Source organism: Micromys minutus, assembly GCF_963924665.1.
Source record: "Micromys minutus genome assembly, chromosome: X".
Taxonomy (NCBI): Eukaryota; Metazoa; Chordata; class Mammalia; order Rodentia; family Muridae; genus Micromys; species Micromys minutus.
This window is the reverse complement of record NC_137970.1, coordinates 42,547,153-42,569,949: the sequence shown is the minus strand read 5'-3', so window position 1 is coordinate 42,569,949 and position 22,797 is coordinate 42,547,153. Positions and strand designations below refer to the sequence as shown.

Genomic DNA, 22,797 nt, shown 5'->3' with positions numbered 1-22,797 from the left:
AACCATATCTTAGTCCATTTCTTGGTCCTATTTTGGAATTCTCAGATTGGGCAAATTATAATAAAAAAAAGAGTATTGCCTTGTAGATTCAGGAGGCATGGAAGTCCAAAATTAAGAGTCATTGTATGGTAAATTTGGTAGAAGAACAAAGACAGTATTAGTATGCTGAACTCCTCCTATTATAGCAAACTCACTTCCACAATAATAACATTAATCAACCCATGATGGTAACCTAATCAGTTCTCATTAGGCTTCAGCTCTCAGTGACACTGCACTGGGCATTAGTTTCCAACAAATATCCCACCTTTCATTGAACTCTTTGTTTTGAGACAGGACTCCATGGAGACCAAACTGACCTCAAATGTTAGGCAAAGATGATGTCAAACTTATTTTTTGTTTGTTTTGAATGTTTTTACTAACATAAATTTATGGGAATATACATAATGGGAATGCATTGTGGGAAAATGCACAATAATGAGCTTCATCATGTTTTCATACAAATATATAATGTCTTATTTTTTATCACAACATCCCCAGTATTCTCTTTTTCCCACTTCCCATTTCCATTAGCTTCTTTATTTTCTCAACTAGCCCAACCCTACCTTAATGTTTTTTTTAAGTGTGCAAGTAAACCACTCTCAAGGTGATGGGATTACAGGTGTGGATCATTATGTCCAGTTTATTAAGGGTTGAATCAATAGCCTCAGGCATACTAGTTAAACACTCTGAGGACATATCTATCTATATCTATCAATCTATCTATATCTATATCATCTATATCTATATCTATATATTCCTAGTCCCAAAAAAGATTTCTTTTTTTGTTTTTTTCACTATGTAAATGTTTTATTTCATGTCAGCCAGGGCTCCCCCCTGGGCTGCTTCATAGGTTCTCGATGGGCTGGTGTGGCCAGTACGGGTACTTCTTTTTGTCTAGCTTGGTTTCTGGGAAGATCTCATTCAAGTCATCAATGGTCATCTGGTCAAAGGGAATTATATTTCTCATTTTCTCCAGCTGATTCTCATATTCCTGGATCCTGGCCTGAGATCCAGACATGAACTCAGCACAGTTCTTCACATCCTCCATCTCCTCGCTGTCCACCAGGGCTGTGTGTTTATCCTCGGGCACAGGAATCTTCAGGGCATTATACTTCTTTTCAAAATCATCCACCAAGCCAGCCTTGGCCACATTGGCCTTGTAGTAAGCCCAGTCAATCGCTGGTGGCTTCTCAGGCAGACTAGCCAACCTGGTGTGGAGGGTCCCATTCCAGGACTTTAGGGCATTTCCAATTGTCTTCTGGTTTGGAGGTATGATCTCCACAAAAGACCCAATCAGTGGTTTTTAGAGCAAATTTATGCCCAGCTTTTTTTGGGATACTTCACTGACCCCCAGAGGAGCGCTGTCTCCAGCAGCAAGGAACGGAAGTGTCCCAAAAAGGTTTTCTTAGGGTGATGAAAATATTTGAAATTTAGATTTGGGTAATGGTTATAGAAATCTAAGAACACACCAACTGCTGACTTGTATAATTTAAAGGAGGTAGAGAAGAAAAGAATTAGAAAGTCTGGGAAAAAGAGAGCTGAGGGTTCACTGTTAGAGTGACTTGTTTTACTTATTCAAAGCCCCGTGTTATTATTAGTGTTATAAGACAGAAAAATAATAAGAAGGTGAATTTTATGGCAGCAGTTAAATAGCCAAGCATGATTGTGAGTACTTTTGTTCCCGGCTATATGAGACTGAGGCATAAGAATTGCTTGAACACAAGAGGGAGTTTGAGACCATTCCAGGCAAAACAAAACAAGACTGTATCACAAAACAAACAGCAAAACCCATCGCAATCATTTCTGTGAAACTCCAAATATTGGTCTCACTAGAAAAAGTCTTTATAAGTACTGTACTCCACATGCTTAAAGATTTAAACACAAAGAGACGGTGTGTGGTAGTAAGATGGCTTAGTGAGTTAGGTCTCAGGCTGTTGAGCCTGATAACACAAGTTTAATCCTCAGAACCCACACAATGAAGAGAACCTTCTCCTGGAAGTTGTCATTACCTTTGTATGCACTCTATAGCATCATGGCATCCACTACACACACACACACACACACACACACACACACACACACACACACACTGGATAATGTGTCAAGGGTAGTGTTACTGGAGAAGATAGATTCTCGCTTTCTTAATAGTCATTAATTATCTGTAGCTCTTCATGTAGGGGTAGGACCTTGTGAGATTTCTCCCATCCACGTTGGTCTATCAACTGGTGCTATCATTTTGCAAGCCTTGTTTAGGCAAATGTATTAGTGAGATTTCATGAGTGCAGATAGCTTCATCATATATAGAACACATGTACATGCATATATGAGCTTGTGCATGTACACACACACACACACACACACACACACACACAGCTTTATCCTCTGGATCTTAGTCTTTCTATCCACTATTCCTGATGTTCCTTGAGCCTCAGTTGTAGTGGTTGTGTTATAGATGTATCAGTTGGGGCTGAATATTCCCATACTCAGTTTTTTTTTTCTTACATCTTGAGCTGTTGTGGCTTTCTGTAGTAGTCTCCCATGTGATACAAAAACAAACTTTTTTGATGAGGGGTGAGAACTACACTAATCTGTGGAATTAAGGATAAGTATTTAGAATGCAGCTAAAAATTATGATAGTCTAGTAAAGTGGCAGTAGTAGGTTCCCCCACTAAGATTCACAGTAGAAGGCATGAATCTCCTTCTTTTGAGTGGGCCTTAAGTCCAATTAAATGGCCGTTGGTTACTCGCGGGAGATAAGTGCCTGGGTTCATAGGCCCTGTGGCTGGGTAAGGCTATTGACTACTCGTATTTCATGGCAGATTGCAAGGTCCGTCCAGTACTATGAGAGTTAGTCCTCAAGGAAGAGGATTCCAGGTCTGTTCTAGCTTGATTCCTCCAAGTCCTATATCTGTAGAGCATGGCAGCTTCAGTAACAAGGACTTAACTTCACCCTCTGGCAACCAAAGGCAACAACTATATGATTTTGGAAGTGCCTGGGTTCCTAGCAAGGGTTCTGGAGAGTAAAAGAACTGACACAGTCAGTACAACAGTGGCTATTTTAAAGAGCCTGAGAATATGCTAGTTGTTCAGTCCATGAGGATGAGTGCCTCAGCAGCTCCATTCTGGGAAAAATAAGCCCTCAACAGTTTCTGTAAAGCTTCTGCTCTTCAGTCCATGTTGGAAATCCAAAGAATATGGGATTGATATCAGCAAAGGAATCACTGATAACAGCAAATGGTAAATGAACTCAACAGCGAGTAATGGCAAGGAAGCAAAAGTAAAAGAGAGCAAATATTTTTCTGTGTTCTTCTATTTGGGATACTACAAGAAGATGCCATCTACATTTAAGGTGGATTTTCCTACATCAGTAAGGGCAATTAAGACAATCACACACAGACATGCCCAAAGGTCTGCCTGATATAAATAGTTCTTCATGGTAACTCGTTGTAAATGATTCTGGGTTATGTCAAAGTTAAAGGTACCATCTCACTTTTCAGGAATTCTACCAGTGAGATACATCCCAATTCAATTGTATACTAGATGATATACAATAATTTTTGCTATTAATAAGAATATAATGCTGCATATAATGGGATATGTTTGTATCCCTGAACTTATGAGGCTGAAGCAGGAATATTATGAGTTTGAGACTAGCTACAAAGTAGCTACAAAGTATGTCTTTGCCTCAAAAACCATAAACAAACAAATCAAATCCTACTATGGGAGTTAAAGAATAAAATTATTGTGGATGAGTAAAAATGAGAAATTGATAAATAATATACACTTGGGAGGTGAAGACAGAATTATCAGGAGTTTCATAATGTATACTGAGTTAAAAGCCAACCTGAACTACATGAGACCATCTTTCAAAAGAATTAATCAAATAATACATAAAATTTATAATATCTAAATTAACTAATTAATTAAATCCATCCAATATGAAACAAACTGAGAAACCTGACAGGAAGCTCACACCGTTTTAAATGTTAATGGAAGACTAAAATCTCTTCATTTTCTTTGTTGTTGAATTATTTTTTCTTCAGTTTGAATATGAGTGTATTTTGCAGCTCTCAAGCAAGGATAGATGTTGAATTATTTTATTAAGGAGCTGAAAAGGTCAATAGGATCTGATGATATTCTTAGCAGGGTAGGCACTTCCTGTCCTTATCATCACTGAAGAGTCAAAAATCCTACTTTCAATAATAGAATATCTAGACAAAAAATAAATAAGGAAATAGGAGATTTTATTTAGAAGACAAGTCCTCCACAGTAGGGCTGGGATTTACTTTGTTAGCTGAGACCAGCTTTAAACTCCTCCTTGTGCTTATATGTCTAAAGTGCTGAGATTATAGGTGCATGCCACCACATCCAGGGTAAAGAAAGGATTTGAATGGCACCACAAATGAGGTAACCTAATAGAAACATATGGATCACTATACTCAATGACAGTAAAATACATATTCTAGGGCATGATGGTATATGCTGTAATCACAGCACTTGGTGCATAGAGGCAGAAAGATAAAAATCTCAAGGTCTCCTCAGGCATATATCAAGTTCAAAGCCAGCCCAGGTTACATAAAACCCTGTCTCAAATCAAAACAAAACAGCAAACAGGGAATGGAAAGGTGATTGAGCTGTTAAGAGGACCAGCTGCCCTCCCAGAGGACCCAGGTTTAAGTCCAAGCACCCACATGCCAGCTCATAACTGTAATTTCCATTCCAGGACATTTGAAACCCTCATCTGTCCTCCATGAACACCAGATGTGTATGTGGTGCATATACATACATTCAGGCAAAACACCCATATGCATAACAAAAAGAAATCTATGTAAAAAAATCTAACAACAAAATATGGAATTAGAGAGATGGTTCAGTGGTCAAGAGCACTGACTACTCTTCTGGAGGAGCAGAGTTATATTCCCAGTGCCTACATGGTGATTCACAACCAACTCTAGATCTTGGTTGTGATCCACCTCAGGATCTGGATCTAGAAGATTCAGCATTCTCTTCTGGCCTCTTCCAACACTGCACATATATATATATATATATATATATATATATATACAGAACACCCATACACATAAAAGAACTCTACGATAGGGTGAAAGATGATAGGCCTTGAAACATGCCTAAAATAGATTTTAAAGTACTGGTGTCATATAAAGTATCTCCTTTAACCACAGAAATGATACTAGGAACAAATACTGAAAGAATACCTAAGAACTTGTAAATGTGGAAAAATTAAATATATTCTCTCTCTCTCTCTCTCTCTCTCTCTCTCTGTGTGTGTGTGTGTGTGTGTGTGTGTGTTTAGAATCACTGCAGTTTTAAAGGCAGAGCCAGTCTGGTCTATATAGGGAGTTCTCTGGAATCACATATTGACCCGTCCCCCAACAAAAGAGATAAAAGAAATAAGAACAACATGTTTATTTCTGCTCTATTCACAATAACCAGGAAATAGAAGCAGCCTGCATGTCCATCAACTTATGAGTGGATAATGCTATTGAGCTATTAAAAATTAAATTGTGAAATTCACAGGTAAATGAATGGAGTTGAAAACAATCATTCTGAGTAAGGTCATGCAGACCCAGAAAAGGAAACATCACATGCTTTCTCTCATCTCTGGATGTTAGTTTTGAATATTCAGATATGTGTGGTTCATTTGGTCTACTCATAGATATCAAGAAATTACTAAGGCTTTATGTTGAAGGGCTTTCAATGGAGGATAGGTAGAATATACTGGTATAAAGGGTTAAAAGACAACAGAATGGGAAGGGTTAAGTTGGGTGGGGGAAAGGGGGCAGGATAATGGAGGGAGTATGGGTAAATAACACTAAAGAACTTTTGCAAATGCCATATGGAAACTTACTATTGTATAAGTTTCCCAAAATATATCTATACACACACACCCCAGTTCAAGGAATGGGTTTACAACTTTTGGAGTTGTTCTTAGCCAGCAATGTTTCACAGACTCCTTAATAATACAGGTATTGCCAAAGCTCTTCTTGGTTACCTTCCAGAACTTGACAGTCAGACCATAGTGATGAAGATACTACACACTTCACTTCTAGAATAGATAGAAATCAAACTGGTATTTACCTGGAAGCTTCATCCCTACTGGATAGCTTTCATAGTCCTAGGAGGTACTGTGCATGCTACTGGAGAAGAAAAATAATTATTAATATTTCCCAGATGTGAACCCTGTAAGCTATAATAATGCCCAGCTTTGCAAGACATGCCCACTGGTACAAAAGTGACACAAACAAAATGGGAGTAAATGGATCACTTTCTGATTGGTTTTAAGTTCCAGTTCCCAAGATGAAAACAATATTTGGCATAATTTAGGGCATCAAGTACTATGGATAGACAAGTTCTAGAAGGTTCTTTTTGCAGTAAGTGTTGCTTAACTTAACTGGCCAAGGGTCAGAAAAATAAGAGACCACAGTATGCTCAGCCCTAAATGATATATATATCACTGCCTCCTCCCTAGGCTCAGGGATCATGTGGAAGAGAGGGTTAGAATAGCTTAAAAGCACATACCAACTCACATCAGTTGTGACAGCCTACACAAGACCAGTACAAGTCCAAGCTAGACCAAATCTGAAGATAGAAAGGGGAATTGGACACTAAATCCTACCATTAGCAGCTAAGCTATTGATAATCATTAGTATCTAGGAAAAGGAAGTCAGTTTTCTCCAAGAATGTAACCTCTGGTAAGTCAACCACGATCCCATGGAACCATTCAACCACACATCCAAGAATACTTAGTCAACACACATTCGTCTTGATCAAGTCACACACTGAATGGAGATGGGTATGGATCGTTGAAGACATTGGAGCAGGAACTGAATATAATCAAAATTCCTTCTACAAATTTCTCAACTAATATTTTAATAGGGATAAATTAAATTTCTACCAAGGTTAAGGAGATGAAATGAAGATAGTAATTAATCAACAAACCAGTACAAAATTAATAATTTTGTAGTTTGATGGACAGGAAGAAATAAATAGCGAAGGCTGAAATTTGGATAGAGACCACAAAGTTAGTAGAGCATGAATGAAATTCAAAGTTGATTAATTAAAAGACTCATCAGTGTGCTACACATGGAGATACATATATGTAATCCTAGCACTTAGTAGGTGAATGTAGAAAAATTAGAAGTTCAAAGCCAACATGAACTTCCTGAGATCAGTCTCACACCTCACCCGAGGGGGTAAAACATAAAAAGAAAAGCAACATTTCCAGGATTAATTTCCTGTATTTTTATATAGCTATGTGGATTAGTAAGTTTTACAGCCATTTTTTTTTCATCAGGAAAGTTCAGAATTAGATATTGTTAAGGTCACAGAGGGTCTCAGGAACATTTAAGTCATCCCATAGTTTCTGTACATCCTATGTAGTCTGAGGTTGCACTTCTATGTTCCTATTGTATATCTCATATTTAATATCTCACTACAGACACTACCTTTATTTTAGGTTCCTTGAAGCCCCAAAAGAAACTTGGATACAAAGCTGAACATGAATATACAGCTGTAATAGTAACACTTGAAAGCTTGAACCAAAAGATCTAGACCAGCAAGGGCATGCTCAAAACTGCCTCAGAAATCTAAAATATAAGGTAGGACATGGTGGCATATGCTTATAATTCTAGAATTCCAGAAGTACAGCCCATAGGATCAGAAGTTCAAGACCACCATCCGCTGTACATTGAGTTGGAAGCTAGCCAGAGTCAGGTGAGAGTCTGTCTCAGAGAAAAGAAAAAAAAGGAAGAAATGAAGGAAAAGAAAGGAAGAAATGAAGGAAGGAAAAGAAAAAGGAGAGTAAGGAAGAAAAGGAGGGAGAAAGAAAGACAAACTTTAAAATGCAAGCCATTCAAACAAACTGAAACTGGCATGTACATCTAGACACACTTAACAAGAATACTGACTTCTCTGTCACTTCACATACACATATAATCACACAGGTTTCCTTGGCCATTCATATGAAAAGCCATGAATTTTGCCCATTTATTCAAATATAAACACAAACTCTTAGGGATATACAGTTACAACTATGGTCTAACAATACAATGGGGACAGCAATGCTTCACTCAATCTGTTATATTCTCCTTGTTTTCTTCCCCCAAACCTGACCTGTTACCATGCCAACCTGTCTTTATTCCACTCATATACAGATGCTACACAGTCGCATGCTCACTGACAGACCTAAGTTAGGCTCTAACCAAACACTGCTAATTCTCTCTCCTTTTATCTTTCTCCTCCACTCTGTGCTATCTTGAACCACTATAGAGTTGCTTATGCAGAAAGAACTATGCCATGTACCTCAACTAAGTTCAGTCTCTGAGTGCTACATTCTTTCCCATGGAGTTAGATAAAGGTATAAGTGGAGGACCTTCCCTGGGAATCCAAATTTAATAGTAACAACTGATTACTTGTTTTGAAGCTATCACTACACTCTCCATTCATAGTGCCCTCACTCCACTATTGCACCATCTCTTGGATATAAAGGCATCAGGATCATTCTTCCCTGTCAATGTGCCTTTAAGTTACTTCATGTCCCTGTTTTTCCCATCTATGAAGGAGAAATCATACATGTGGCCTACTCTATTACCATAAATATTGAGAGTACAAACAGGATATATCAATTTTGTCTAGTCTGGAAGCTGCCTGTGAGGCTGTATTTTTCCAACATTTCCCTCTAGGTTAGGAACCCTGCAAGAGTGTCTATGTACTATTTTAGGTCCTGTCAAAAGCACTATGTTAAAATATAATGAGTAAATTGGCTATGTAGTCAAACTACCTGAACTTAACTCCTTCTTAGCTCTCTGACAAAAGGGAAGATACCAATTTCTTAAATTTTGATAAGCCTGTCTTAGAAAAGTGAAGCTAATGATGACATGTCTCACACAGGGTTGTTTGAAATATTGAATGAGGTATGCACCTTATCCTTTGAAAATATTTAATGGGAGCTTGTTGAATAAATGGGTGAACTGCTTAATACTCACTGAGGCTTAGGATCATACTCAGTATGTGTCCCATTAGAAGGCAAATTTTTCAAGAGAAGGGAATTTGGAGGAGCGTTTATTCTGGCTTCTGATTTTAGCCCATTGCAGTGTGGAACTGTAGTGGTGGGAGTGTGAAGCAGTGGTTACATCATGCATGCAGCCATGAAGCAATGAGGGAGATGAATGCTGGCACTTCTTAAATTTTCGCATTTCATTCTCTTTGCTTTTCTCTGAGACAGGGTATAAATATATAGATATATAGCTAGGTTGGCTTTAAAATTATTATGTGGCCCAGGATGGTCTTGGATTCTTATGGATCCCGTGCCTATAACCACAGGTGTGTGATGCCTGGTATGAAAAGGGCTCCTAAGCCTTTTTGGCAACCACATGACCCTCATACATTGACTGAAAAGTAGTGCTGTGTGTATGGGGTGTGTGTGTGTGTGTGTGTGTGTGTGTGTGTGTGTGTGTGTGTGTGTGTGTGTGGAGAAATAAATTAGTACAATATTCCAGTAACTGTGTTAGGCATGTGAGATAGAGTTCTAAGACAAACAGAAACAGCCTTCATTGAAGTTACAATCTAATTATTAAAGTGACAATCATACCTGAGGTGGAAACTGAAGAGTTCTTTGGAAAGTCAGTTAGGTGGTGTTTTTCCAGGGCAAACACCTGAAGGAATCTTTTGTTAAAGTGGACACAGGTGTGAAAGGCTAAGACAGACTTGTGGAAGAGCTTTTTTGCTGAGGCAAACACAGGACAGAGGATGTTCTGCTAAAGCAAGCACATGAAAGGACCTGTGATGAAGAATTCTTTGCTAATGACACACATGTATTGGCCCAACATAAATCACGTAGTTGAGCGGCTTTTGTTAGTACTCCGTAGAGAGAAACACACCAAAAAAAAAAAAAAAAAAAAAAAAAAAAAAAAAAAAAAAAAAAAACTTCTGGTGGTGTGCTGTAGTTTCTTGCCACTGCGGACACACTCTAATTGGATGTACCTGCTGAGTCAAGACCTGTACTGAGGCAAAACCCGTGCTAAGGCAAGGTGCGTGGAGGACGCGTGATGGTTAGAGGGTATAAATAGGACTCCATGGAGTGATGGAGACAGCTTGGCTTGCTGGTGCAGCTAGCTGTGCGATTGTTATGTATCTCTCATCCTCATTGATCTTCGATTCCCTGAGAAAGACACAGCCAAGAACTTCCCCCAGGTGCTCCTGTTGGTCCCTCCTGCTGATTCTCTCTGGGGCTGAGGCCTGGTTCTCCCTGCTAAGCTTTGCTACTGCTGCTAATTCCTGTTTGCTATCCTGACACTACTAAACCAGACTGCTGGTGCATCCGCAAAGTGTTTGTAAATGGATGAAGCTGCTGCTGCTAACCTGTGAACTGAACTGCTTATTTCTAGAAGGCATAGATGGGAATTCCTCCAAAGAACCTTTCGAAACAGGTCCACTTCCTCCATATCCTTTCTTTTCCACTACCTCTGGTGAGTGGTGGGCTAGAAGGGAAGTGAAAGCATTTAGGGGCCATTACTAAAAATCAGGTATGAAAAAAGTTAAAGTTATATGTACCAGTCACTGAACCTAGGCTTAAAGATGATTGTAGGCTACTATTACAGTGACACATAGGAGATTTGAAAAATGTATAATCTATCTGAGGTTGTTTGTTCATTTATTAAATGAGTCCAACAGTAATACCTAACTAAAACAACTGTTGTATGAGTGAAGTAAGTTTATATGTGTAAATCATAATGTGGCACTGACATTCATTTTCTGTGTAATCTTAGGCATACTATTTCCCTTCTTTGGCCTTAGTAGGATGATGGAATCAACTATGGACCATGTTCTTACCAGTTACAGTGGTATTTAAGGTAAAGGATTTACCTTCAAATGATATAAAGCAGTTATAGAGAACAACCAAGTATATATGGAGAAATATAAGTTCAGATCCTCATTCATCAAGTGTTGTTGACACTGGTCTGAGCAACATGATACTTTAAAAAAAAATCTTATGTTTTTAAGACAGAGCCTCAATAGCAGTGAAATGATTTTTCTATGTCCTGAGTGCTGAAATAGTATGTATATAATTTTACCTGGCTTTATACATCATTATTGCCTTTCATTTTCTCAAAAGTTCTCTGAGGTTCATTTGGTCAATGAAGAAGATGAGAGTAGAGAAATAAGGATTTGGAAAAATGAACCAACTGTTAAATGGCCAATGTTGAGTAATAACATGCATTCAAACCTAAACCCACACTCTAACCTTCCTTATACTGCTCATAAGACTTGATTGGCTAACATGAAGCTGAAAGAGTGAATTAGAACAACTCTAGAAAAATATGGAGGAGGCATGGGAAGGGGAAAACTTTGGAAACAGGGAGAACCATTAAGGGACTGTTGAACAGTATCTAATTTTATAAAATTAAAACACTACTATATATAAAAAGGAAATTTAGGCCTCAGTGTAATGGTGGGTGATTTTGTTGTTTGTTTGTTTGTGACAGGTTTTTGTGTACCCTTGGCTGTCTTAGACCTAGTTCTGTCAACAAGGCCGGCCTTAAACACACAGCAATCTGCCCAATGTTGCCGCCTGAGTGCTTGGATTATAAGTGTGTGCCACCACCACCTAGCTCAGTGGGTGATTTGTAATTCCAAGAATAATTATGCATAACTAGAGAAAATATCTCAATCTATGCAAGAGCACAACAGACATCAAGTAGCTAAAGAAATCTAAGCAAAGTTATATTGGAGCCAAAATAAGACACAAGGACAACACTTAAGGGTATCGACAAAATTAGATTTTCTGGATAAAACTTCACAAAGTAGAAAAATAAAAATCAACACCTAGAATTCCATCCAAATCTTCTTTCCAGCAAAGCAGATAGATTTCACTCTGTTAACCTATAGAATTCACAGAATGAAATGGCCTGTGGTGTTCTGAATGAGAATGTCCCTATAGGTTCATATATTAGAATACTTGGCCCCAGTTGATGGAACTGTTTAGGAAGGGTTAGGAGGCATAGTATTGTTGGAGGACATGTGTCACTGGGAGAGGTCTTTTTCTCAATTTTGGTTTCCTCCACTGAGATGACTCAAGCTTATATCAAGTTCACAGAAAATTAGCCAGCACTGAGGTGTTTCCTTCTTGGAGCTGGTGTGTCCCTACAGACAGACATGAGGTTTCAAAAACTCATGTCTTTCCCGGTGTGCTTTCTGATTCCTGCTTGTGGTCTGAGATGTTAGCTATCAGCTATTCCTGTAGGCATGCCTTTGTTCTGCCATCATGGACTCTCTGGAACTGAAACCCAATTAAACCTGTTCAAGGGAGCAGCTGATGTATGAAAATGGAAAATAATGGGGGATCTAGAACAGGGAGAACATCGTGGATGAAAAGAACAGGTCAGAAAACAGAAATCTCACTACCATTCCATTAAAGTATTGTCAATTCCTTGAGGGCAAGAATTAACTTTTGCATCTTTGTGTGTGTGTGTGTGTGTGTGTGTGTGTGTGTGTGTTGGAGGGCAGTAGGGGAGACAATTAACTAAAAACTTCTAGTTCTTTGGAAAGTTATATCAAATGATGTTTTGCTGGGGCACACAGGTGAAAGGATGTCTTGCTTAAAGCAAACACATGAATGACTTTTCCTGAAGCAGACACGGGTGAGAGGATGTTTGGATATAGCAAACACATGGAAGAACCCGTGATAGGGGAGTATAAATATGACCCAGCAGACAGTGGGAGACGAGCACTGAGCATTGGTTTGCCCTGCCTCGATATTCTTTGCTAAAGAGGCATGTATTGGTTCCTGTCATTGCTGAGCTCAACTTATGGTAACGCTGCCATTGAGAGAAGCTCACCCAAGAACTGTTCTCGAGGTTCCTGCAGTAGCTTGCTCCTCCTGCAGCCTTGCCTTGGGCTGAAAGGATTGGACTATAGCTGTCAATTTGTGCCTGGTGTCTGTTTACTGAAAGGACTAAACTTTAGCTGCCCATTCATGCCTGGTATCTGCCTACCAAAAGGACTGCTCTACAGCTGCTGAGTTGTATTTGGTGTTTTCTATGGGACTGAATTGCTGCCCAAGAACATGGATATCACCACCAAGGATCTATTGCTGAACAGGCCCACTTTTCCCATATCCTAATAACTTTTCTCCCATATCCTAATAACCTCTGCTGAGTAATGGGCTAGAGGAAGGTTGAATCCTTATTACAAGTAGGCTGCAAAAAAATATTATGCCTACAGACAAGGTCTCATGTGGCCCAAGATGGCCTCTCAAATGAAAAATGACTGGGAATTCTTGATCCTCCTGCTTCCACCTGGTGAGTTCTGTGATTACAAGCATGCAACACCAAACTTCCTTTTGTGTGGTACGGGGCAGTGAATCTAGAGTATGATAGTAAAGCACTATTAACAGCTGAGTTACATCCCTAGTCCTATTTTCCAACTTTGGATCACATCCCTAATCAGATACACATAGAGTACAATGCAGTGTTTTGCACTCAAGTCCAAAGTTGGCTAAAATAGGTTCAAGTAAATTTTATAAGCAAGACAAAGTGTCATGATTTGCAGATATAAAGAGGGATCTAAGTTTAGAACTTGATTCCTAAGGAGAATTCTGAAGTTGCTTTTGGAGTACTCTAAGCACATACCATTTGCTTGGCTTCCCCTGCCTTAAGTGCTACCCTTGGCAGTGCCCCAGATAGGGTAAATCCAGCCTTCCCCTCCCAATCATCTGGCTCTCTAGACTGGGAAGGAGGCTTTCTTTTTGGGCCTCCCTTCCGCTTTTCCTAGCCTGGGTAGTGAACCGCTCTTCATAGTATTTGAATCAGAGGAAACAGATAGACTGAGGAAGTAAAGAAAAAACAGGCCGCCTAGGCTCTGGGAGCCAATGTAAACATTCAGTGGTTTCCTGTTGTTGCAGCCCAGAGTCCCATGACATCATTACTGGCCTTTCCAGAACATGCAGGCTCAGCCCAGCCTGCCAATCTGCCCAGGGCTGAGTGGCAGTCACCCCCTTCCCCACTAGAGTTAGATTCCCCCGGAACTCGGAAATTTCTCCAGGCCAACAACTCCCTCACTTGACTAGGTCTTTCTAGCCCTATAAGGCATTAGAGGTTGCAAAGCGGATATGCTGTCCTACTTCTCAGAGGCCGTAAAACTTATGGGTTAGAGCAAGATTTCCCAAACCGGAAAAGTTATTTTATTTCTTTTAATGGAGACTTGGAGTCAAAGGAGGTTGTGACACATAGTTTCTGAGACAAGCCCTGATTGCTTCTTCCTCTCTTCATCCTGGTTCAGGACCCACAGGTTTGTGCTCTGATTGTTCACATAGAGAAACAAAGCTGTTGCCTATTATTTCCACGGTGCAGATAAGGGCAGTGAGGCCCAGCAAGGAAAGGAACTGGGGACATGTGGGGAGAACAGTTTAAGTCATGCGCAATGGAGATATAGACTGAAAGTTTTCTTAGGCAGGATGGACTGTACAGTTTCGAAGAGTTCTCGACTGAGAATTAAGAAGCTGCAGCCTGAACTCTAGTTCCTTTGGTAGAACTTGAATAATTTTATCCTTTTCGTTGGTTCTTAGCCGGATGTGACTAAATTCAAGGCAAGATTTAATTCTTGAGAGCCTAATATACTTGGTAGATAGGAGATGAGAGGAGTCGTAGTAAAATGCCCCCCTTTATGAGACAGGGTTTCACTGTGTAGCCCTAGCTGTCCTGGAACTCTCTCTGTAGACTAGGCTGGCCTTGAACTCACAGAGATCTACCTGATTCTACCTCCCTAGTGCTAAAATCAAAGGTATGTGCTACTCCCTCTCAGATCCATTTACTACGATTTACTCAGATCCATTTTATTTTATTTTACTTTACTTTATTTTATTTTATTTTATTTTATGTGCACCAATGTTTTGCTCCCTTGTATGTTTGTGTATCAGTTGCATTTTGGAACTGAAGATATGGACAGTTGTGAACTGCCATGGGAGTGCTGAAAATTGAACCCGAGGCCTCTGCAAGAACAAGTGTTTTAAGCATGGAACTATTTCTCTGCCCCTCAGTATTCCCCATTTCACAAGTTGCAATGAAAAGAAAATGAAAGTCATGGTCTAAATTCTATGAGATCTGAACGCTGTCTGGACTAGTCCTCTGTAAGAAGCCAATTGTAATCAGAACCGGGGTCTTTTGTGGCTCTAGCCTCTCCAGCCCACTCATCACCATAAGACAGCACAATGTTCTTATTGGAAGATATCAGTTTGCAAAAATGCTCCCCAGTTTGGTGTCATTTAGTTAGATAGATTTGCATAAAGAGGCAGCAAAGTCTTAAATTACCGTGTGGAAAATCAAGCCAAATGTATTATGGTAATTCCTGCAGCCAGCAATGATTGAATGTCAGGCTGTAGCTGTGCTGCGGAGCACAGACAATGTGAAATCTCTCATAACCAATCAAATTCATCACACTGTAGAATAGCAACAGAATTTGGGAACACCTTTGGAGAAAAAAAGATTTCTTCACTCAAAGATGCACAAGACAATTTGAAGCAATTTCTTCAGCCAATCAATTTAACCACAGACTGGACTAGGTGTAGGACACACAGAGCAAAGTATAGCCTCATTTATATGTCTGAAATGCATATTCATACTCCAATGTGGACGAATAACCAGGAAGCTACGTAAGCATATTGGGAGACAGAAAAATGGCATGTAAGTGCACACACCAGCAGCAGCACCAGCAGCACCAGTAGCACCAGACACAGACACAGTCCAATAGAAAGGAAAAAAATAGCTAGCTGTCTGGCAGTTTAAGGATGGGAGTGGCTGTTGACTCTGTTTCAGAGTACCTTACTCATTTTTTCCTTCTCTACCAATGTTCCTAATTCAAACACTACAGTGTTTTCTGTACAGATGCTATTTCTCTCACTTTCTACATCCATACGTACCCCAGCACATCATATCATTTACCTGTCTGTTCCCTGCACTATAGAAGAGATCTTTTATCAGAGCTCTTTAGTGGTAGTATCGTCTGTGGTCTTTCTGGCAGAGTGACTCCCTAAAACTCAGCCTTGTTCTTGCTTAATCCCTGTCCACAGTCTCCTTTTAAGATGTTTTCACATTCATTCATTTATTCATTCATTTAATAATTGTGTATGCACACAAGCCATGACTCACTTCTGGAGGTCAGAAGACAAGTTTCAAGAGACAGCTTTTTCTTTTTACATTATAGGTCCCAGAGCTAGAACTCAAGTCATCAGGATTGGTAGCAGGCAGCTTCGTATGCTAAACCACCTACCTCTCCATCCTTCTTTTTCTTCCCTGTTGCTAGCACAACACAACACAACTCAGATACCAGAAATTCACGGAATGACCATAATCTGGGCCTCCCATAAATCTGTCTCCCTCTCCCTCCTCTCTTTCCCTCCCTCCCTCCCTCCCTTCCTCCCTCTAACCAGGTCAGCCTTGAGCTCAGAGATCTGCCAGCATCTGCCTCCCAAGTCTTGGGTGGGATAAAAGATGTACTGCATCATATCCAGCTCCCTGACATTTCTTAAAGGTTCCTTGTCTTTCAGCAGGCAGATTAAACCTTGCTGAGATCCCTACCAGTGTCCACCTTCAGATTTCTTCCTCCTATAGTAGTCTCTTGATAAAACAACTTCTTTCTCCACCTTATCAAAATTCTACACAATGTAGATATTTCTGGGGTGTTTTGTTGGTGGTGATGGTAGGGGTGGTTTTGTTTTGTTTGAGACAGGATTCCATGCATCATAGATTGTCTTTATTTGAGGATAACCTTGAATTTCTGATCCTCTTGCCTCCATCTTTTAAGTGCTGAAATTACAGGTATGCACCAGTGCACTCAGTTCAAGGGCTTGAAGACATGATGGCAGACACTCTAGCAAATGAGCTACATCCCCAGTCCTTTTAAAACATTTGTAAAAAGATAACTATATGCTTGCCATTAAAATTTTGTTTAGTATTTTCATTTGTTAAGGCCCACGGCACAAATTCCATTGTCTGTGACGTCTGCCACTAATCTCTAACCACCGTATTATGCATAGACTTTAACTTACTCCAGTCAAGCTCACTAGTCTGGAGTGTGTGTTTTAGTCTCCAAAGGAAAGTTGATGTGACAAGGACTAATTTGCTGATGCCAATACTTCACTGGAGCAAACAGTGTCCTGGCATTCTTCCTGCTGAGACATACTGACAAACTTCGGGTTATTTTTATTTTGATTGTGTGGAGAATTGAACCCAGGACCTTGTATATGCGTTGCAAGTATTTTGCTTCTGAACTATTTTCCCAACCCAGCCCTTTTGTTTTGAATTGCCTTTATTCTACTCATGATTTGAGTCAGGGTACTGCTACCATATTGCTGTGTGCCTATCATCAACACTCAATACTTCTCTTGCCTTGATGTATTTCAAAGCTTACTTTTGTTCTAGATGGCGTTAATTCAAGGTGCAGGGTTTTATAATCCAGCTCCTTTTATATGGTTGTTTGTCCATGATTACATCCTTCTCTGTCTTTCTTTCCCCCCCTATTTTGCCATCTTGCCCTCACCCCACCCCCATTCCGCCACTCTGTCACTTCGTCCTCAAACCCAGAAGCTGACTGAAATACCTGCCCATTTTAAACATTTCTGGGGATTCCTGAGTGTTCTTGGTGAACAGCAGTGTTCATCTGAAGCCTTTAGGAAGTTCAAGTCCCCTATCCTCCTAGCACAGCTCACAGAGTCATAAAGCAAAATAGCAGGCCAAAGCAACTTAGAGAAGCCAAGTGTGGTATTGCAACTATAGAGGACAAGGCAGGAGGATTGAGAGTTTGAGGCCAGACTGGATAACACAGTAAGTTCCAGGCAAACCAGGGCTGTATATTGAAAGCCTCGCTCAAAGCAAAACGAAAGGGAGCAAAATAAAACAGTATAACATAATACAAAATGGCCCCATAGGAAGGCCTTCTGACAACTGTGCTTTAGCTTTTCATCCAAAGAGAAGATTCCGTGGATTAGAGTCTTCTCCTACATGACATGATTAAAATGTTGTTTATTATTATTATAGTTATCGTTATTATTGTTCTATGGCTTTCAGAAGGCAACTCTTCAGAAGAAAATTCTCTCCTACCAACTTTATCTGCATTTGGGGAATTGAAGTCATGTCAAGTACCTGCTGAGTCATATTAACCAGCCCATGCCAAAGGAGTTAGTAAGGAAATTTCTACTGTTTTCAAATCCTACCCTTTTGTAAATGTGGAAAGTCATCCCATAGGTTTATTCTGTACTGAAAAGTGACGCATGGAAAAAGGGACTGGAGAATGATAGTCCTTCTGACCCCCAATCAAATGCTCTGAGAAAATTATAAAGGTGTTTCAGGACCATCAGTTGAAAGTCAGTCTTTTGATCACTTTGCCAGCAGAAGATGATTGTCATTGGGTGGGGCAGTGACATTAACCAACATGTAAACTGCGAACACTGAGGCACGGGGCTTAAGTGAGTGGATGTTTGGTTTTGGATTCTTGTTTCCAACGAAAGGCTAGCACAGCATCTGGCCACAGTGTACTGTTAATAAATGAGAGATGTAACTGCTACCAGGTACTTGATGAATGCTTGTACTTCCTCTGGGGGTATGGATATTGATGCAGAACGCTATAGAAACTTGGAAAATTAAGGATCTGGAGACTTAGTCTTGGTTTGTCCAAGACTTGGTCAGGTGTCCTTTATCCATCCCTCACAAGTCATTTTCTTCTTTGTAAGAGAAGGGGTAATGACATCTTCTGCCTCATCTGGCTCCCTGGGGCTTAGGGAAGTAGCAGCGAAAATAAAGATAGGAAAGAGCTTTGACAAAAACAAGCTCTGCAAATGTGATGGCTGGGTGCTACGGTGACATCCTAGCAATTACGTCCTCCACAGAGGCGACTGTGGGCACAGAGTGACTCATCCTCTCACTCTCAAAGCCTGAGGCCTTGACAGGGGAGAAATGAGGTGAGGTTTTTGTTAAGAAACTTTTTTCCTGTGGAGGGGAGAGCTTGAACAGAGGTGGACAGCCCCTCCTACACACAGTTTACCACAGATGCCAGGCTCTTGGGGACAAAACAAGTAAGGACTAACCAGAACTTCTGAAATACAATTCTGAGATACATGGGGCACTAAGCTATTGGGGGTCTCTCTAAGGCTAAAGTTTGGGACCCAATTTTCATTCAGTCCCAAATCTAAAAGGCAGGTAACAACCACTAATTTACTTGGCAGCTGCTGGTAAATATCATTTCCTCTCTGAGTCCTTTTCACCTGTAGCAAATAGAATGAGCTAGAATGCTGGCATTGTGCTTTCAGAATCCTAGGCACTTATTTAGAGGATTTAAATTCAATCCTAGCTCTGCCACAACTCTATTACCTTAGACAAGTTCTTTCCTGGGCCTCAGTTGCCACAACCATGAAGGAAGCAAGCTTTTTATTAGACTTCATACATGAGTTCTTAAATATGAACCAAGAAATATGAGTTCCAATTCAAGTTGACACAGAATATATAATTATTTGGGTTTAGACTGTTCTCGGCCCTTCTTTAGGCCTCATTTCTTCTAGATGGAACCCAGGGTTCCAAATGTTCTCCTACAGAGTTGCATTCAATGGTTATGAAGAGATGTAAATACAAATTATCTAACCTATACTGTGATTCTGACAGTCTGTGGTTCTAGAATTTTACAAGCACTGGAAAGGAAGCAAAGAAAAATGCCACACCCAGAATAATTCTCATAAACTGGACTTGGTTGCCCTCTATGGGTCAGAGATGAAAACGCAGGCCCAGCATGACACCTAACCAAGGCAACTACTTAAAAGGCTTGGCCAGAATGGCCAAGATGACAGCTGTACCAGATAGGGTCAAACACAGTCTCGCATTAGCCCACGGACTTGCAGACCTTCCTAACGAGGGATCCAGAAAGTGTATGTTAGATGACTATTTCTTTCTATCTACCAACCAGAAACAGGAAGCCTCAGGGTTTTTGTTTGGTTGTTTTGGTTTGGTTTGGTTTTGCTACAAGCAAAGTTGTCAGATTTTGGAGGCTATAGAGAAATATTTAGGGGTGGAGTATCATTGTACTATGAGAGAGTCTGGAAACAAAGTAGCTGATGGCTTAAGAGTTTTCATATGATAGACAAAGAAACCTTCTTAACAAATGGTAACATCTACTCAAGATGTATCAATATCTTTAATGCATTAAATTTCTGTTGCTATGAAAATATTGTAATCTATTTTAAAGAAGGAGATATTTATTCAGTTGTGGCGGTATGTACCTGTAATACTAGCACTTGTTGGGCAAGGGCAAAAAATTTGCCAGTTTCCAGGATAGCCATGTTTGTTGTTGATCATTTTAAAGGTTTCAGTCCACAGTCACTATATTCTGTTGCTTTTGGGCCTTGTGACAAGGAAGTATGTCATGGCAAAAGCATGTGGTAGATGACAGATGATATTGTGGTTTCTAGGAAACAGAGATTTTTAAAATGGTAAAACTCCCAATGCTTTAATGTTCTCCCAATTTGTTATACGTTTTGAAGGCTCTAGCATATCATAATAAAAACCCTTCAGTCCAGGAGCCTTGAACTTGCTGGTACAGGAGACAACTTCCTGAACCAATGGCTCAGGCACTAAGAACAAGAATTAATAAATGGGACCTCATGAAACGAGAAAGCTTCTGTAAGGCAAAGGACACCAGCATTGGGACAAAATGACAGTCTGTAGATTGGGAAAAGATAGTCACCAACCCTACATCAGACAGAGGGCTGATATACAAAATATATAAAGAACTCAAGAAATTAGATACCAACAAACCAATGGCCAAATTTTAAAATGGGGTACATAGCTAAACAGAGAATTCTCAACAGAGGAATTCATAATGGCTGAGAAGCACCTAAAGAAATGTTCAACATCTTTAGTCATCTGGGTGATAAATGCAAATCAAAATGACTCTGAGATTCCATCTTACAACCATAAGAATGACCAAGATCAAAAACTCAAGGGACAGCACATGCTGGCAAGGTTTTAGAACAAGCAGAGCATCCCTCCATTGCTAGTGGGAGTGAAAACTTGTACAACCACTTTGGAAATCAATTTGGTAGTTTCTCAAAAAATCAGGAAACGACCTCAAGACCCAGCTATACCAATCTTGGCCAAAAGATTCTTTGCCATCCCACAAGGACACTTGTTCAACTATGTTCATAGCAGCCTTCTTTGCAATATCCAGAAACAACCCAGGTGTCACTCAACTGAAGAATGGATAGAGAAAATGTGGTTCATTTATACAGTGGAATGCTACCCAGCCATTAAAAACAAGGACATCATGAATTTTGCAGGCAAATAGATGGAACTAGAAAATATCATCCTAAGTGGGGTAATCTAGACCCAAAATGACATGCATGTAATCACTGATAAGTAGGTATTAGCCATAAAGTACAGGATGACAAAGCTACAATTTACAGAACCAAAGAAGCCAAATAGCAAAGAGGGCCAAAGGGGGGATAGTTGAATCTCTCTCAGAGGTTCCTAGTTCTCCATAGTAAGTAATAGGAACTTGTCTGTAAGTTGTCGGACCTGAGCAACTGGCTGAACAAGTAGCTCTGACTGTGATGATTTTTGATGTCTATTCCCTGATGCCAGACCCTGGCACTCATTAGAAGTAGCACCAGCATTACCATTAGCAGCAGTTCCCATAGGTCTCTTTTGTAGATAACTTAAGATTGTCCTTAAAGTTGTCCTTAATGAGATCCTTGCCTGGGAATAAGGAAGAATAAGAACAGTGTTGAAGCAGAGAAGAGAGAACTGGAGCAACAAAAAAGCATTCAACTAGGAAGCATCAAAACATAACTCATATCAACATTTCAGTGCTGCCTACCCACCACAGGCTTCTTGTATTTGTCCCTGAATACAAAATAAAATAGGACATAGGCAAACACTACCAACCCAGAAACTCCATGCCAGCCCCAAGCAGCCCCTGCTCCCTCAGTTGTATATATTGTATAGTCTATGCACACTGACACCAAAGGCAACAGTAGCTGGCTAGGGGCCTGTGGTGATGGACAGATTCTGGGGCCTGTAAGAATGTTGTTTTCTCAGGAGTTTGTGGCTGCTTCTGCTTGGAAGGATTCCAAGTTCCAGGAAGAGGATGTGCTCATGGAAGAATGGAGAGGAACTAGAGCCACCCAAGAATTTCTTGTTCCTGCTGTGGCCAGAGAGATACGAGTCAGACCTTAAACTATATGTGCCCCGCTTGCTGATTGAGAGAGACTATCTAGGTCCTAGCCTCTAAAAGAATCAGTCAAGTGACTTTGGCCAATGTTTCTGCTCGTCCTTTCTCCCCATCTCAGTTCTAGCCCAGAGCACTGCAATGGGAAAGGCAGGTCAAAGAAACAGGAAGTTATAAGGTAAAGGGTACCTTATAAAACTAATGATCTACAACTTTCTTCCCCAAACCAGCTCCACTGGAATTCCAAACCTACCACCCCAAGGATTGCAGGAGAGAGGCAAAGACCAGGAGTTATCCTGGAAGAGGCCATATGTGCTCTTGGATGCTCTTTTCTGCACACACTTTTTTTCTTCTTGATTCTGAGACTCTTTGTAAAGGGAATGAGGAAGAGTATGGGAATAAGAGAGAGATCTTCTTGCCTGTGGCTTGTGTCAGGACTAGAAGGGACTCCAATTCCTTTGAGAAAAACTATGTCTCCTTCTCCAGATAGATTACCACTCCTTCCAGGTTTCCACCTCTGAAACTGGTCCCATC

The 22,797-nt window shown here is 40.2% G+C and overlaps 1 pseudogene across 1 annotated transcript; it reads right to left on the bottom strand.

Annotated features, from left to right (window-relative positions):
- Positions 1-883: 883 nt before the first annotated feature.
- Positions 884-6,151, bottom strand: LOC308414902 (ATP synthase subunit d, mitochondrial-like; annotated as a pseudogene). Its single transcript has 2 exons — positions 6,139-6,151; positions 884-1,363 (listed from the first exon to the last, which is right to left on the bottom strand). The product of its transcript is annotated as an ATP synthase subunit d, mitochondrial-like (transcript).
- Between the last annotated feature and the right edge of the window lie 16,646 nt (positions 6,152-22,797).